The following is a 16,585-nucleotide window of genomic DNA, read 5'->3' as shown; positions in this document are numbered from 1 at the left end:
AGGAAATTCATGTGCCCTCAGTACAAGAGCGTGAACATGACACTGCTATCCAACCAGGTCAGAAATGAAGAGCCTTTGTCATTCTGGCCTTACAAGAAGGTGAAGAGGTGGACTTCTTTTCAAAAGAAAAATACAGTAATAATTAACAAATGGAACAAGAAATGATTTGGCAAAGTCAGAGGGCCGTGTAGGAGTGGGTTTCCAATGATCATTTTGGAATCCAGTGCTTCACACATACAAACAGACTGCACTTGGGCAGGCTGACTAGTATATTAATGACAGGGCAAGAAATCTCCACCATCCATGATCGATTTACGAGGGGACAATCGCCTCCCTCCTTTCTTGAAAGTTCAATTGCTGCTAATCAGCTAGCCCTGGCCCTTCCTGTGTCATGTTTCCTTGAGAATAGCTCAATATCAGGGTTGCAGCAGTCCATGTGATCATTCATTTGCCTCTCTATAGATTTCGTCCCACAGTCAGATGACGTGGACTGCAGCTGGTGACTCTATTGCTTCTTACGCTCTGCTGGCTTCAAACCAGATCCTACAACAGGGAAGAAACGAGCCACGACACTTTGACGTGTTAGAGCAGAACAGCAAATACCACTGGCAGTCCAAGACACTGGGATCCAACAGCACCACAGTATCACTCGACTCATTTGAGAGGGAGTCTGTCATATTTCCTTATTAGTAATTTTTCACAAAGAACTTGACGTTTTTAAAGGAGTCCTGTAAAAAACTAAGTACATCATTACCGCTTTTATAGGAATTAATAAGCAGCATCCAGGAGCTGCAAAGTGTGAGGACCTCTATAAAACCAGACCTTTTGGCAGTTTTCTAGTCTGTAGCTTTCAGGTGTGAGTTAACTCAATCCTACAATGTTCCCAGAAGTGGACATTCTTACAAATTTACTCCAGATTCAGACCATGCAATGCTCAGAGAAGTTATATCAGCGTGTTGAAGTTGGCTTAGGTTTGCAAAGTTGACTCTGAACAAAGCACAAGACTTCTGGATCAATGTCCTTTGGACAGATGAGCCGAAAGCGGAGATATTTGTCAATAATGCACAGGGTCATGTTTGGTGAAAACCAAACACAGCAACTGTCAAGCACGGTGGTGGAGGGGTAATGTTTTGGGCTTGTTTTACACACAGGACCTGCGCTCCATTACCTGCTCTATAAACCAAAGTATTCTAGAGTCAAATGTGAGGCCATCTGTATGACAGCTAAAACCTGACAGGAACTGGATCGTGAATGAAGGTGTTGCAATGGCCCAGTCAACCTCATTATAACATGACCATCAGAGAGCTTCACATAAACGAATCCCCACAAACCTCAATGAACTAAGGCAACACTGTAAAAAGGAGCGGGAGGTGATTCTGCAAGCTATTGCACAACCACGTTTTATGGTGTGTACTTAAGTTTTTCATCAGAGTGGGTGAAAATGGTCTCTCAGATAGATCAGTGTATCTGCACAACACCTTAAACAACAATAAAATAACATTATATTGCATATGCTTGCCTTTCTTTCCTCTGTTTTACAAATGAATACCCCACTTAACAGAAAAGAGGATTTCACTGCAGGGGAAGTGAAGGAAATGTGGATAATGAATGTTAACGGTAATAAAAGGAATGAAGAGGTCATTTCCAAGAAAGACTAAAGGCCGGAACAAGAGGTACAAGAGATGTAAACAGAAAAAAAGAGAAAAAGGATGGAGAGGATGTTGTGGAGGGAGTGGTAGAGAGGCTTCCTTCCAGGCTGACCTCTGAGCACCCCCTAATTGGGCAAATCTTTAAGTAGGTGCCTGGCACCCTGCTCTAGAGAACCGGTTGGACAGAAAGCAAGAGAGACAGAGAGACTTAAGGAAGGGGGAAACATTTACAGACACAAGAGGGGCACCATGGAGAGGTTGAGCTATGTGAGCACAAAGAATAGAGCGGTAAACTCACTAATCTGTACTTGCCTTAACTCCTCATTCCATGCTGCCCTGCCTTCAACCTATGAATAGCTGAATGACTGCTGAAAAAATACATTTGGCTTCCCATGTTGACAAAGCTAGTGCAGAGACCAGGGACTGTTTCTGTAACAGTGCGGCCAATGGAGGTGAAGGGCCATGATAGAAAGAGAAGAGTGCTCTTTGAGGGCCTCTCCAAAGGACTAATTTATGAGCATGCTGATCAATGGGTTAATTAAGTGGAGAGAGGAGAAAATGGGGCAGCCAAGGAGCTGAGTAACCACTGGAAAGGGTGACGGAAGGCCAAATGGGTGGAGGTTAGGCAGGGAACAACAAAGAGGCAAGCAGATTTTCCCAGCTGAACACCCAGAGGATGATGAGCCCACAGTGGGATTTTGATTTCCCTTGTGTACTTAACTCAATCGACTGGGCCCATCCAATAACTCTGATGGAAATGTCTCCATGTTAGCGATGATCGTGAACTATCGGCTCACCTGCTGGAATCAATACAACCCCACCTCTTCAGATTTATCAAAGTCTGGCAAAACAAGATGTCACAACGCAACCTGTGGTTCAGACTTTCACACACATCTGGAAAATCAATTCAGGTATTTATGAACGCAATCTGAATGGGAGGAATGCGCATGCCAGGTACACACATACTTCCATAACGCACACCCTCGTGGCTGTTGTGTCCTCCAGAATGCAAAGCGTGTCCTCTAGTGAGACGAATCCTTGAATTGTTTTTATTCTCCACGAAAGAAGACAGAGGAAGGGACAGTGAAGAAATAGGCCTCGGAAATCCTGCTGACTTGCAACCTTCTGAATCAGCGCCCTCTTCTCCTAAACCCCTTGTAATTTTCAAGTCGCTGGAGTTTAAAGCAGAAAGGAAAGAGACTATTTAATGTCGGCACTCACAGAGACCTTCCCAGGTCTCCATCTTTGCAGCAAAAATGCCATCCTAGTCATTTTAACAGTGTAAAAGGCATACGTCGTAACATCCCTCCAAAACAATCTCACTACTCATTAGGCAGCAGCACCGGTGTGTGATCAAGGTTACACTCCCTTACCCTGCCTAATTAAAATGACAAGACCCTATCTTTTTTCCACTAAGTTGTTACACTCTCTACATGTAGCCTATACATTACTGTACCTATTACCTTTATAGCTCATGCTCCCTATACTTGCTTTTCTAATATTTTATATTCATATTATGATCACTATCAACCTCTTAAATTCGTGAATCTGTTACACCCAAAACCTGAAAAAGAAAGTTCAAAGTTCTTTTATTCAAATTCTAGACAGTCAGAAGGGACACATCAAGGGCACAGCGCAGGGAACATGAGTCATTTTTACCAAGATACTGTAGCCTGAGGGTAGCAGATAAGTGCACTCAATATAGTTCGCTACGAGTCAGAACAGTGACATTTATGTTCCTGGTGCTGGGAGCTGCTACCTGTGAAAATTTGTTCTGAGAAAATCTGCTCACGCGGGGTTGTTTTTGGTCCAAAAGCGAGCCACACAAGACTGGAATTTAGCCTCTTTTTCCTGCTATCATTTGTCAAGAGAGGAACTGCTACAGCCTTGAGAGACAATGCGAAGAGCCACAGATGAATGATTCAAACAACATGCATTGTTTTCCATGAAGGATGGAGGATACACATGCTGCATCCTTAAATATTAGGACAAAACAAAAAGAAAAGTGCCTTTAGTTCAAATAAATCAAAGGAGAAAGGCGTGCAGAGGGCTTTGAGGCATTTGCTTAGCGTGTGCATAAAGGCGAAACCTTTTGTTTCCGTGTGTGTGTCTGTGTTGATGCGTGTGTTTGTGTGTGTGTGTCCCTCTTCATCCTGAGGGTTTTCTTTGCTGATTGTGACGATAACAGTGACGATCATCGCCTGCTCTGCATCACTGAAAGTGTAACGCTGCCATTCTGCCGCTCATTCATCACTGTCGCTCCACTGCTTTCGTTCATAACCGGCAAACTCTCGTAGCGAGAGGCTGTCAAGTAAGAGACATTGTAATTCTTTTCATTAGCATCTGCCATCAGGACAGCTAAGGCCTAGCAGCCTAACAATGCGTCAACTGGAGCTAGACAGCGTGCAGTGTATTGAAGTGAACGCTCGATTTATTCGGAGGAGGAGCGGTGGAGGCTTGGTTTTTAAGGTGAGGTTGTGGCATCCTGTATATGCCCACACACTTCCACGCCTCAATGAGAAATGTTTGAGCTGTATAGAAGTTAGTGACTATGGTGTGGTAAACAGTCCATCCACAACTCCTGCAGGCAGCTCTCTAAACAGCAGCGGTAACCTCTGGGAGGAGGACAGCAGAGACCGCTATATCTGCATCCTCAAGTGTTGCCATTAGCTGGCAGCTCTGGCCATGCCTCCAACACAACCACCGCAACCCACCGTCACTTATGTCAGCAGATGGACATCAAATGGGTAACAGTCTACGGAACAGCCACCAGCTATGCCAACTGGCTAGGCTCATTATGTTTGACTGACTGAGATCTGTGCCTTTTTTGTGTGTCTGTGTGTGTGTTTGTTCCAGCTCCAGAGGGAAATATGTGTGTTTTATAACAACCCACATCATTATACAGTACAGCCACAGCGATAACACTTCAGCATGTTGGCCAACACAGCCACAACTGCTGCTGCTGCTGCTGCCTCCTCTGCCAGCATTACCATTCAACTGGTCCTTCTCAAGCTAGTTGTTAGGGCTTCGGCTGACAGCTCATACTAATATATGTGGTGGTGTGTCAGCCAATACTAATGTGACTAGAACAGCAGGGAAGAGGGAGCATATAGCAGATGTTAGAAGTGCAAAATAGAGATGGTGCTGTTGTAATGTTGTGGCATCCCTCTCCCCGCCTTACTCTCCCGGCTCCGCAGTCTGTCCCTTCACAGCCCACTTTCTTGAAAAGCTCTCCTATTTACTCTTTAGCATGTTTCCTCCACTCTTTCAGTTTTGTTTTTTTTTCCAGAGTGCGACATCTGTGGTCACTTGACTTTCCGAGCACACTTCCTCCTTCTCTCGCTCTGCATGTGTCTGAGGTAAGAGAGCAGACCCAGCAGCATGCCCGCCTGCCTCCACCTGCACCTTGACCTGGACCTTGTTTGCAATTCTGTGGGTTTACTGTAGAGTACTGGCCAAGACGTGGCCAGCCCTGCCATTGAGATACTGTCAATATTATCTCACTCAAATCTATACATATATATATATATATCTCTCTCTCTCTATATATATATATATATATATATATATATATATATATATATATATATATATATATATATATATATATATATATATATATATATATATATATATATATATATATATATATATATATATATATATATATTAGGGATGCAACGATACACAAAATTCACAGTTCGGTTCGGTTCGATACTTTGGTGTCACGGTTCGATATTTTTTCGATACAAAAAAATGTTCATGCATTTTTAATTTGTCATTTATTAAAATTATAAATATATATTTTAACTCAAAAGTACAGTTTTTAAATTTAACCCTAACCCTTGTGCGTGTTTTTTATTTTGACAGCGAATGCGCACCTGCGGACCACTTATGTGCAGCCCTGGTTATTTAGCTCGTCATATCGCAGCCACAGAAATTATTTTGTCCATGAAACCATAAAGCTGCACTTTCTTTTTGCCTTATAGTCTGATTTGTCATAACTTCTCCGTTTTGTGGTAAGCTTTTCTTTGGCTGTCACTTCTTCACCCTGACCTGTCTTATTTGGCTCAGCAGAACTGAAATGCTTTTACACACTCACTCACATAAGCTCAGCGATTCTCTGCGCGATCAACCTCTCACATGTTTAAGCTTGCTGTGGGAGATTTCACTTGTCATGTTTGCATAGTAAGCTAACGATTAATAAGACGATGTCAGAGGAATTGGTGCGCAAATTATCATCACTCACAGATCAGTGCTGTCGCTCTCTATACACAGTTCGCACGATTGCAAAGTGAAAGCAAAAAAACAAGCGCAAATTCAAACGCGACTTCAATATGTCACATATTGACAGTGGCTCACCGATGCCAATGACATAATTACCCAGCTACATTTCTGAAAGAATGCAAAAGCATTGACATATATTTTTCCTACAATAGCCCGACGGGCAGGGAAGAGAAAGATTTTGGTAGCCCGACTGAAAAAATCGCTAGCTCCAGGACGTCGGGCTAGCGATATTGCGAGCCCTGTATCTGATTGAGGAATCACTCATCTTTGGAAAAGAGAGTTTATTACAGAGAAATGTCTCTTTCCAAAATAAAAGCTATACTATCCGCTTCTTCTGGGCTATATTCTCAGCAGCATATTAATCCTGTGCTAACAGCTGTCTAAATGACTCGGCTAAAGTTAGTAGCATGCTTGCTTTTTTTTGTCTGCTTCCACTTGTCTTTGCATTAGGATGATGTCGGCGTAAATGTGCAGTCATATTCGTCGTGTTCCCACTAGTGCTTTCAGGTTAATCTCGTTGAAATTACCTTAACGCCACAACACGGCAAATCTCCGTTAACGAGCTACCGCCGATCGCTCCGTGCATGGGGCTAGACGGCCAACACGTTAACGAGCTAACTGCGCTAACACACTAGTTCACACCAATGTAATTGAGCATTGCATGGCACATCCAACATACTGTTTTACTTTAGTCCATGACTCGCTTACCTTCAGGGTCATACGTCCCATGAAAACCAAAATAATTCCAAACGCCAGAACTGAATGAGGGTGGGGGAGGTGCCCTGCGCTCTTCCTTCTGACGATGCTGTCTGTGTTGAGCGCTCAGTGGATCTGCGCTCGACAGTGCAGCCTAGTCGGAGTAGTCGAACGCAGATTCACTGAGCGCTCAACACAGACAGCATCGTCAGAAGGAAAATTGATAAAATAAATTACAAATGTTGTATTGTTCGATACATATGCGTACCGAACCGAAAGCACTGTATCGAACGGTTCAATATCGATACGAATATCGTTGCACCCCTAATATAATGCATGAACATTTTTTTGTATCGAAAAAATATCGAACCGTGACACCAAAGTATCGAACCGAACCGAACCGTGAATTTTGTGTATCGTTGCACCCCTAATATATATATATATATATATATATATATATATATATATATATATATATATATATATATCTATATATCTATACCCGTGTATCATTTACAACAGGGGTGAGCAACTCCAGGCCCCAAGGGTTGGTGTCCTGCAGGTTTTAGATGTGTCCTTGATCCAACGCAGCTGATTTAAATGGCTAAATTATGCACTTAACATGTCTTGAAGTTCTCCAGATGCCTGGTAATGAACTAATCATTTGATTCAGGTGTGTTGACCCAGGGTGAGATCTAAAACCTGCAGGACACCGGCCCTTGAGGCCTGGAGTTGCTCACCCCTGTTGTAAATGATACACGGGTTGGGCAATTCATTTCCTGAAGCACCGACATGAGAAACTGGGAAGCTGTCAAATGCTTTGACTGCTCAGGTAGAACAGAAAAACACTACAACCAGTTCATTGACCAGTGAGTTGAACCCAATTCTGCTCAATATTACTTTGATCTCTTTTTAAGCTTCATGGTGCGATCCTCCACAACAGTCCTAGTTTCTCATGTTGCCCTTTGGAAACATTTATTACCCAGCCTTTACTATAATATGACTAAACTATTTCCTATAAGTTTATTTAAATTACAGAGTCGGTCCCAGACTAGTGGTTCTTTAATCCGAAGGGCAACTGCCAGGAGACTCAACACCTTCGTAGATCATCGTGGCAGTGACAGGGAGAGATACATTGGTCATGTGTCAACAGAAGCAGTGCCAGATATATGATGCATTTAATCCAACCCGTTGCTGACCCCGCTGCTGTTGAGTCCATCAAAACTGTATTATGCTTTCTATTAAGGACTTGATTGTGCAATACAGTTCAACAGAGTTCCAAAGCTCTGCATGTTTTCTGTTTAAGAGGAAATGTTGAGCTGGAGCCAGTCTGCTCTGTGAAACCGTCAGTGGGATGTTAGCTATCCCGATAGCTGGCCGATGGGTGTTCTGGGTGGTTTCTCACAGTCTCTGTGTCTTCCTTTGGCTTTTATCTTTCTAAAGAAATAAGAGGAGTAAATGTTCATTGATCTTGGCCGGTGGTCAGCCTGGTTCTAGCAGGGGGTAGGAGGAGCAGTGATGTGAAGGTTGCTGCTGCTGTCGGCAGGAGACTCGGAGAGCAAAGTTTTTGGTTCTCACCCCCCTCCCCTCCATAAAAATGTGTCGGATCATTCGACCTTGATCTAACCTTAATGAGTGCTGAACGCCTCACGTTGATAGACGGCCCGAGGGTTTGAAGACAAGCACAAGGCAGAAAAAAATGAGGAGTGTGCAAGCTTGTGTGAGTGTGAGAGTGAGTGAGAGATTAACAAGTGACAAACAGCAGAAAATGCTGCAATATGAAGAAATAGAAGAAGATGGAGGAAGAAAAGAAGTAAGACGAATAACAGCTCTAAAACCTTATCTCCATCTTGCACCCCGGCCATCAAAGATCTCTTTCACCAGTTTCAAAGAAGAGAGACGGGCCTCTGTGGTGGCACTGTGGGAGAGCAGCACTCTGTGAGAATAGCAACAAAACAAGACACACTGGCAGGCTGAGCACACAACATGGAGCTACGCACATCACAGAACAGTCTCTAGAATATAAACTCTTACCTTTAAATGCAAAGGCCCCATGTGTGTTAATGTGTGAGGGAAAGAACCTCCTACTTCACTGTATATACCGGAAAAGACGAGACAGGCTGGTGCTTAGGCTTGCAAGTTTCTAATGGAATAAAATATCTGGTCATAATGATTTCATGTCAAGCTTCTGCACAGCACCAGGGAACATTGTTTATTTGGCTTTATCATGGATAAAGAAAAAATGCAGCCTGCAGCATTTTGGGCATTGCAGCAATCAATATGGTGATGTCATTTGTTTATTTTATTTACTTACTTATTTATTTATTTATTATATTTATTACCTATACAAGAATATGTGCTGGTGCATTCTTACAAACAACTGGAACTGAGGGGGAAAAAAAGAAGACCTTCACGTTTGAAATCTTTGAGGGGCTTAGCCTTCCAAAATGATGCTGCCATAGCAACGACACAGAGTCCGTTACAAAAAAAAGAAGAAGAAAACATCCAGACTCCTCTGAAGCAGATGAATGACTGCCACAGATGGATGCCGAAGAAAAATAAATGGATATGTCAATGAGAAATGAGGCATTAAAGGAGTCGCGCAGAGTATATATGATAATACAAAAGCCTACTGTCATTATCAGAGAGCGCAAGCAGTCCAAAACTCATCTTACATCATGTGTAGAGAGCAGTGTCCTATTAGTGCTGGTCTACTGGACAAACACATCGGCAACGAGCGAGAGTCCATTTACACTTGTTTTTTGTCAATAATTACAAGTAAACAATTCACTTCTTTCTAATTGGCGCACACAGTGGTGCCTGCGTCCTCCCTGTCCTTGTACTGTACCTGTGTCAAAGTGGACCGATTCTCATTGTTATCATTATTATTTGTCCTCTGCCATATGTCTACAATCCATTTGATCCAAAAAGCCTTGATTTCAGCCTGGTCAAACACTCAGTTTTAGACAGTTTTTTCTACTAGTGGCTCTGTGTGACCTCACTGAGAGGGGCCCGCCCTCATTTAAACATTCAGCTCACAAACCCCTCACATCTGCAGTTTGCAAAGAACTGCCAATAAGAAGAGCTTTTGCTCGCAGGGAGGGGCGGGGCAGTCGAAGCCTGCTGGACAAGATTATATTGCCAGCATGTTTGAGTACAGTAACAACACACCAGTTTGGATTGTGCTCATGTGTCCAATAAACTAACAAGCGATCCAGAAAACCATGCTAGGTAATCTAGCTGTGCGTCACCCGCTCTTCACAGAAACCAATGCACTTTAGTGTTTGCGCACTCTGACTATTAAACATTTTGTAATGCCCATCTGTTTGTCAATTCAGACGCTGCAAAGCGCCATTTATTCCATTTCTTACTTTGATCCATCAGCTTGCTAATTTTGTCCTTTTTTGTAATCTGCCGCAGCGACGCACCTCCACTAACGTATTAGCAACGACCTGTGTCTGGACTGACAGGAGCCACTCTACCTCAAGAACTAAGAAGAGGCACGTTCCCATTTTAATCAGCCTCTTCCAATTCTTCAAGCTTTTCCGGTTTAAAGAGCGGATCCACTGTTGAGCTAGTCCGTTTCAACAGCGTCACAGTCAATCAGTAAAACAGAGAAAACAGGTTCGGCTTGTGATTAGCAGTAACCCGGATGAGATCACAACGACTGGTCATCAATTTAGAATGTGCTTACAGGCCACGTAGTCCTGTGAAGGCGTAATGAGATTCAGTGATACATCCATTAACTCTATGTTCCACGCTCCTCTGAGTCTTAGATCCTTCATATGTGCAAACAGGCTGCCACAGTTATTTAATATTTCCCTGTTATACATCCAATAATTGTCCAGTTTGTCACAGTGCTTAAAGTTAGCTGGAGAGTGGAAGGCAAATTCACATGTATGCAGATTTTAATTTCTTCCAGTAGTCCTAAAAATGTCTTCATGTGCCTTCAAAGTACCGAGTGACACACATACAAACTTCTTCTAACAGAAGGAAGGTATGAACAACAGCACCTCCCTGAGGACTTCTGTGTACAGCCAGCTTTACTAATTCATTCCAACTTTGCTAGACAAACATTTAATTTCCCCAGCATTCATCAGATGAGTCTCCAGTTCTCCAGACAGCGCATCAACTGTCATAACGCTGAAGATCTCGCAGCCTAAAATTAGCAACAGCTCCGATTACTCCACAGCGAGAAGGCTTCCTAACCCACTGGGAAACCTGCTGTCACTGATTTGTCAATAGCAAAAAATAAACAGTGAGGGACAAAATCAGACGCAGTAACACTGACAGGTAGGGCTTTTTAAAGCGCTGTGAAAGCGTGTGATCGTGATGACCATTTCATCGCACTCTGTCACAACACCGCCCTGCATCTGTTGACTGCTTAGCGACCCGTGCTAGGAGACATCAATCTACCCGTCGGCATGCTTTGAACACTTCAGCCCCATCTGCCTCTGGCTCTGCTGCATCTTGCCCGGGAGGGCTGGCATTGAGCAATGATTTTATGGGTTCTGCATGCATTTGATAAGGACACACACACACACACACACACACAGAAACACCAATAAAAAATGTATGATTTCTTGCAAACAAAAGTATATAACAAGTTCCCATAAATGGATGAACAGTATATGGCAGAAACACTCAATCGTATCTTGTGGAGCTGTGGTCAGTCAAAGAAAATCTATTTGTAAAATGATACTGTACAATGCTTCAACCAAAAATCTGCTTAACTGAATCGACAGCAGAGCACTGACTGCATTCTACCTGCTCTCCTGCTTTACCTCAATGAATTATAGATAAACATAAAAACCCAGCATATTAAATCATTTTAACCTAGTTATTTTACACTAAAGCAACACCAATGGACAGCTGACCTTCTGCCCATGTTTGTAAGATTTCCAAAAACAGAACTACGGTAACCGGTGATCCCAACACAAGATGAAGATGGCTAACAGGCCCCATTACATGCTTTTCTGTTTTTAAGGGGAGAGAAGGCTTCACATCCAGCTCGGTCTGGGTCTAGCTGCTGCTACTGGCAAATTCCAGAACTGGAGAAGATGCTAAATGCCAAAGACACTGAAATATGTGCCAACTCTGATATATTTACTCCCAAAGCCTCAGGCCTGAAGCACAAAAGTTGGCCAGCCATTTTCAGAGGATATACTGTTTTGTTTGTTGAAGTGAGATATAGCTGACGCTTGACTCTTTGGCCTTTTTGGGGGGTTTTCCTCAGAAAAAAAATGTTATGCAGACAGTCTTATTTAACATGTCCCTCTTTTCCAATAATCTGTGGTTCTGAGAAACAGCCCATGTATGGACAGGTAAAACAAATGATTTTAACCGGAGAGTATCACAGGCGGACACAGCTTCCGGGTCTACAAAGGGAAGCCAACACAAAGTGCTTTCAACCTGCATTCTTTCCAATGGCAGGCAAGGTGTGACTTTTCTGGTTGTGTTGAAGTCTACACAACCACAAAACAGTGCTTGGCCCCTTTTGCCTTTGACCTCAGTACACTTCCCTTTGTCCACTTTGCAAAGCTAACAATGAACAGAACTTTCCATTTGATCAATTATGGTCATTCTAAGAGGCAGAAAGAATGATTATTCTGGACATGCTCATTTGCTCAGGATTTGAGATTAACAAGCTTTTATCCAATAAGTTTGTTCAGTTAGGGTGTTTTGACACCTATAGTTCGTTTACTGTGGTCCGAATCACTTGATGAGTTTGTTAACTTGTAGCTTCTTCCTGTGGTTTGGTTTGTTTTCACACAGAGAAAAATCCAAGCAAACAAAAATGCATGACTACAAACCACATGAGAATGAGTCCCCTCATTGGACAGATGGAGTTTGTTTGGAACCATACCGAGACCACCTCCTCCAAAGGATCTTGGTGGATCCACCTTTTGCTCTGTCTCAGACCAGCTTCAGCCACCCCCAAGACCGTATACTGGGTAAATGGTCATGGATCCAACCCAGAGTGCTGCTAATGTAACGTTTCCTTCAGAGGTTATACCTCTGGCTGTCCAACCAATCAGAATATGATCATATGTGACTCAACCCGACCAGCAAACCTCGAGATGACAGCGATAACATCTAGAGGCCGACTAATGCCAATTTTTTAAGGGTAAAAGATTCTGATCTTCATATACATATTTATACTTACATTTATACACTCTGCAATGCCAGGTGCTCAGCTGCAATGAGCACCGAGAGCATTGTAACAATGGAGCTAGGATGTACTAATGTCTTTCCCTCTATTTCATTTTTATCTCTCTCTGTGTGTACGTATTGCTCGCTCACACAAATGTCTGCAATTCCTCAACAGACTGCATTAGCACGCCACCTTTATCCCCCTTAAACATCTCGGCGGGTCTTCAAAGTTTCTAGCTGGTTGCCGGCGAGGTAAATAACAACTCCTCTGTGACAACATCTATTTAGCACAAGGACACATTTCCACATATTTCCCTCTGCCTCCATTTAAATGCTTTCTCCCCACAGAGGAGATGTCCCTATCTGCTATATAGGGCAGGATAGCTGCCTAAACCAAGGAGAGCCTTCCCCTTCTCTGCTGTAGATAAGAACAGAGGTCTTCTTGTCCCTGTTGAATTCTATCATCTAGAAGGCCCTGCTGATCCGAATGCCCCACAACATCAGCCACAGCATATAAATGCACCCCATTCTTCGTGCTGTGTGTCTGTGTGCATTTATCTGTGTGTGTGTGCGTGTTTGTAGGGGAGCATTTAGGGGAATATGTTCTCATGGCCAAGGCGCTTCCTGGGGTCTTTTGAGAATAAAGGTCAGATGAAAACAGGCTCAATTTAAGTTGCTTGCGAGAATTCCCATGGTTTCCTCCTTCATCTCTATCTTCCAGATAATGCCAAAAAAAAAAAAGGCACAATGAGCAATTCTCTGCAATCTCAGAGAAGCTCTATTGATTAGAAAATGCTACAAATGCTGCATGTAATCCAGGGGCACAGGAATAAGCTGAGCCTGACCGAATGGCAGCCTCTGTTTCTCTCATCCCACCAGAAGAGCTCTGAGTGCAGGTCCCTCATTAATGACACAGCGGATGCATCTTCTGTGTGATTATGGAGGAGCTCATCTGCACGAAGTGTGGTTCATTCTCAACAGGTCCACAGCAAATATACATACTTTTTTTTTTTTTTTAAAGCATGCTGGGGGGAAAAGACTGCAAGTAACACAACATATAATTCATTCCAGGCATGTTTTTTTTAGGGGTGGGGGTCAATGCATCCTCTCACTCAGCTGCTGACACACACTTTAGATATGAATCAAATTCGAAGAATTTTCAGTGAGAATAACCTCAATCAGCATCCACCGTGTAAACCTCAGCCTACCTGTTAACGTGGGATCCACGGGTGCTGGTAGGGCGCCAGATTCCCACTGCTGTTCTCTTCAGATTTCGTCCTTCTCCTTAAACCTTCCGCCAGCTCGCGGGAAAAACAAAGATAAAAATGAAAACAAATAAAAAAAAAAAAAAGAAAATAGCTCAAATACTTTGGGGAGGGAGGAGAGGGGGGAGGTCCCCCTCGGCAGAGCTCTACCTCGTTCAGTCCAACCGGGCCGGCAGGTGGGACTTCATGGCTGGAGACGATGACAGAGTGGAGACTGAATCCCAAAAATAAAGCTGCCTCTACTGCAATACCCACCACAAACAGCTCGGTTTAGTAGGATTCTCCATACGAGCAGCCGAGCTCGGGTTGGTCCCCGCAAGAAATGAATTTCTCTGCTGACAGTCCAGCGTGCCACAGGACCAATGTCTCTTTTTATCGAGGCCTTTAAACTGCAAAATAACCCCGAAATAACCCGGACGTGTCTGCGGGGACTCGGCGGATTTGACAGCCGGAAAGTATCACCTGTGTTGACCAGTGGTCTCAGCTACTCAGGTTTACTCTCTCAGACTGTGTTTTCTTCTTATTTTCCTAGGACGTCGACGATAAATCCAAAATAAATCCCAGTAAAGACAGCCAAGACGCTGCCGAGCTTCCGGCTCGGCTCGCTTTAGCTTGTATCAGAAACGGCGGACGCATAAATCGCGGTGCTCCAGCAGTCTTGAAGAGAAGGATGCTGCCTCTGCCGCTGCTGCTGCTGCGAGGATGCCGTGACCGCTCCGGCTGGCCGTCGCGCGCTCGCGCACGTGCGCACCCTCGTAAGGCACGCACGCAGGCAGGCAGCTACGCTCGTCCCCGGCGTGTGACGCGCGCCGCAGTGTCCTCCCTAGCAAGCCGGTCGCCCTGGCAACGCTTTCCTCTGACCTCAATATGGTCGCTTTTTCTATTAAAGCGTGTGGCGTTCAGCGTGCTTTCGTTGACATATTCACTTGCTAGTGACAATAGGTGTTAATCCGCCCTCTTGTATAAAGGGTGTTCCTTCTTCTCTTCAAGGGGACTAAAAAAATAGTGCTGAGGAGTTTCTTTTTTTTTTGTCGGCATTACTCTCCTCCTTTCCTACGCTCGCACCCAGCCCGGCAGAGCTGCATCATCATGACGTCAGAGGACATTAAAGGGATACTATCCCATTTTTTTTTACATCCTCTCCTCCATCACTCTGCATCTTTCTTTCCCTCTATCCCTTCACCATTCTCCTAACCTCCACCATTTCCTCATCCATCCACTTCAGTTCATACTGGCAGACTGGCTAGTGCTTACTGCAGAGACATATTTGAGGCGTGAATATCACATTGCCAGGGCCAAATGAGACAATAAACTAATTTTACAGTGAAATCGCGGGAGATAAAAATGATACTCCCGACTTCACCAGCTTGCATGATTATTTATTTTATATTTTACTTTAAGGGATAATAATCATCAAACATCCAGCACGGCTGGGTCCCTGATCTCATCAGTGCAGATGGTAATGGCAGTGTGGTGGCAGCACCTGCTCCTCTGGATGCAACACAGCCACATGCCTGTCTTATTACCGGGTTCGTAACACAGCCAAACATCTGCCTCCGTCACTATTCCACTGCAGAGCCATGTATCCACAGTTGGTGGCTGATGCCTGCCAGGAATTCCCAGCTCGCTGAATAAAACTTTTCTTTTTTTTTTTTTGCTCCATCGTCACCTTCTGCTGTTTGCAGTCACTTTAGTTAAAGTATAGTCTAACAACGGTAACCCCTAGGTACAGCCAGCTGATGCCTGTGCTCCCAGACAGATTTACAGCTTTACATCCGTTCACTATTCACATCCTCATAAACCACAGAGAAACAGGCTGTCTCTCCACCCATGTGGGGAGCTGATCTGTTGTCAGTCAGCCAAAACATCATGTCCACCCGTCTTGCTTTTTACCTTCAGACACCTCAAAAATGCCTGAGAGGAGGCGGAGAGAGAGAGGAGGAGGAAAGGGGGAGAGCAGACACTGTGGGGCTAAAATTTCCACTACTGAGACAAATGGTCTCTGCCGGTCGATGTTCATTCCCCCTTTTGACATCCCAAGGCCAATCTGAGGAGGCAGAGGGCCTGTAAATGCGTGTCTGCATGTACAGCCGTGATTTTGATGTCCTACACTTGATAGACCCTAGCCAGGCATCAGAGGTAATGGCCCACCAGGGAAACCTGATACCTGAGCCTGCATGGACCATCCATGCCTGCTCATTCCTAAAGCCGTGATGCTATTTTGTTAGAGGTCAGTTTTGCGGTTGTTAAGCCCCGGTGGGAGCTGCTGTCCTGAGCAGAATTCATGTGTTTATGTGTGTGTTCCAACATCATTAAAGCCGGTTGTGCTTGATTACTGCAGCTCTCTGCATAACTGACCAGTCAACCGCCCCTTTGATGTGCCCCTGGGGTCCCTGCAGACACCCACCTCAGATTCTTTTCTTCTATTGTCTGGATTTTCAAAAGAGAGCTACTTTAAAATGAAATAGTTGGTGCCCACAAGGGAAAACAATGCATTGAGACTTACAGGGAATACATTGTTACACTGATGTGGGA

At 44.0% G+C, this 16,585-nt stretch overlaps 1 protein-coding gene across 4 annotated transcripts in view; it reads right to left on the bottom strand.

The window, feature by feature from the left end:
• Nucleotides 1–15,049, bottom strand: part of nlgn2a (neuroligin 2a) — a 238,861-nt gene extending 223,812 nt beyond the window's left edge. For 2 of the 4 annotated variants that reach the window (XM_026161610.1, XM_026161606.1), the window contains exon 1: nucleotides 13,994–15,049. The gene's annotated coding sequence lies outside the window, so the exon portion shown is untranslated. The remainder of the gene's footprint in view (nucleotides 1–13,993) is intronic. The other 2 variants (XM_026161607.1, XM_026161608.1) reach the window with 2 other exon arrangements.
• Nucleotides 15,050–16,585: the final 1,536 nt, after the last annotated feature.

This window comes from Astatotilapia calliptera, chromosome 3 (assembly GCF_900246225.1).
Source record: "Astatotilapia calliptera chromosome 3, fAstCal1.2, whole genome shotgun sequence".
Classification (NCBI taxonomy): domain Eukaryota; kingdom Metazoa; phylum Chordata; class Actinopteri; order Cichliformes; family Cichlidae; genus Astatotilapia; species Astatotilapia calliptera.
The sequence above is the reverse complement of the archived record's forward strand: the minus strand, read 5'-3'. Positions and strand labels throughout refer to the sequence as shown.